The sequence below is a fragment of the Haematobia irritans genome, chromosome 2 (assembly GCF_050003625.1).
Source record: "Haematobia irritans isolate KBUSLIRL chromosome 2, ASM5000362v1, whole genome shotgun sequence".
In the NCBI taxonomy this organism is placed as follows: Eukaryota; Metazoa; Arthropoda; class Insecta; order Diptera; family Muscidae; genus Haematobia; species Haematobia irritans.
This window is the reverse complement of record NC_134398.1, coordinates 202,922,074-202,924,002: the sequence shown is the minus strand read 5'-3', so window position 1 is coordinate 202,924,002 and position 1,929 is coordinate 202,922,074. Positions and strand designations below refer to the sequence as shown.

Genomic DNA, 1,929 nt, shown 5'->3' with positions numbered 1-1,929 from the left:
TCACTCCTAGTTTTCTTAAAACCAAGAGCGGTATGGGTTTGTTGGAAGATTCTTGGAATTCTTGAAGTTGCGAAGTAGCGTTGGCATTAAATTGCACTTTTGTTTTACCTGCCTTTTTCAGTTTGAACCCAAGTAGAGAGCAGTATTCTGGTATATAAACTAATGAGCTGAATTATGTAAAAAAATTCTTTCTTTTGGATTTAAAAATATGAAAAATATTCGAAAATAATAAAAATATGTATTTTCCATTTATATTTTTTTCTATTTCCAGAATTTGCAAAGTATCATCAATATTATATCAAGTATAACATTGCTTTCCCATTATTTTTGTCTTTGATTGGTTCAAATTTTAATAGACTATTTCAACGTGTGGAAATTTTGGAAAGGAATTGTTACTAAAATTAAATTACCGAACTCTTAATACATCTTTTTATGCTAAAAGACTACAACTGCAAAATAAGATTTTAAATCTGCAACCTGGAACTAAGAATTGAACTTGATATTCTATGCAGGTAATGTTTAACAAAATTAACTTTTAATTGAACAAAATTAAATTAGAATTATTCTGTTTACTTCCAGAAAAACTAATTTAGCTTACAGGCTGCTGATTTATTGGAAATCTAGGCGCATCTACATATTAGAAGGAACATACTAACATGGTTATTATTATAAGGAAGATAATGATTTATATAATTTATTTTTTCACCCTATAGTTGTTATTGATAGTAGTTGTATTTGTAAGTTATGTTAGAACAAAACACAAATGACAAGAACCAAATTTATTTCAAAAAATAATAAAATATTAAATATGTTTTATAAGAAACACATATTTTCTTTTATTTCAAAAGAAAAAAAAACTAAATACGATTTTGGGGTCGCAATATATACATTTTTTAATCGAAATTTATAGCCAATTTCAATTAATTATTTAATTGAATGAATCAAATAGTTGATTGATTTTTGTCGCGAAATTAATTAAAATTTTAATTGATTCAATTAAAACTGTGATTGAATTTTATGTTAAAAATCAATCACGTTTTTAATTGATTCAATCACACAATTAATTGATTCCGTGACAAATGTCAATTAAATTTTTAATTAAAATCGTGTTGGTTTTCAATCAAAATGGGTGATTGATACTATCATCTTCGTGATTGAAGACATTTCAATTAAAAAAATGATTGAATCCGCGATTTTCGTGATTGAAATCAAAAAAAAATTTTTTGTGTGTAGTGTGTCCACGGGCTGGCCTATAAGCGCTGAAAATGTGTGGAAATTTTTTAGCTGCCAAATCTGATTTCCATAATTTTTTTGGTGGATTTAATTTGTAAAACCCTACATAAGATGTTTGGAAATATCTCAAACAGTTCGCAAGGTAGGGGCCATACAATTTTTTGTCTCCATAATTAAAAAAAAGTGGGGTCAGTATTAAGTCCAAAATACTGACCCCACTTTTTTTTTAATTATGGAGAACCTTTTTTGAACGGATACTTGTTTTCCTTCCTTAGATATTGCAGACTCACTTAGGCTATTAAGTTTATAACACAGTGGTGAACTTACCTTTTATAACTGAGAGTTGCTTGATTCCATGTTTACCTCAATGACAAAGGACCTCGTTTTTATGGCTGAGTCCCAACGGCGTTCACCATTGGGGTGAAGCCACTTGGAGAAGCTCAGAAATGTCACCAACATTACTGAGATGCGATAATACACCGCTGAAAAACTATATAAACTATGGTTTTGAACCCACGACCCTGTGTATGGAAGGCGGGCATGCCAACCATTGCGGTTGGAATGCGGTGACTCCCTAACTGCATTTTTTCTTTCATTAACTGCATTCCTTGGAAAATTCTTCGTATTTTAGAAGAAATTGCTCTCGAAAAAGAAACAAACAGGTCGACGAAATTGTCTATAAAAATAAAACTTTGT

The 1,929-nt window shown here is 29.8% G+C and overlaps 1 long non-coding RNA gene across 1 annotated transcript; it reads left to right on the top strand.

Annotated features, from left to right (window-relative positions):
• The first annotated feature begins 366 nt into the window (after positions 1–366).
• On the top strand, positions 367–825 carry LOC142225399 (uncharacterized). Its single transcript, XR_012719263.1, has 2 exons — positions 367–512; positions 580–825. It is a non-coding gene; the product is annotated as an uncharacterized LOC142225399 (long non-coding RNA).
• The last annotated feature ends 1,104 nt before the right edge of the window (positions 826–1,929 follow it).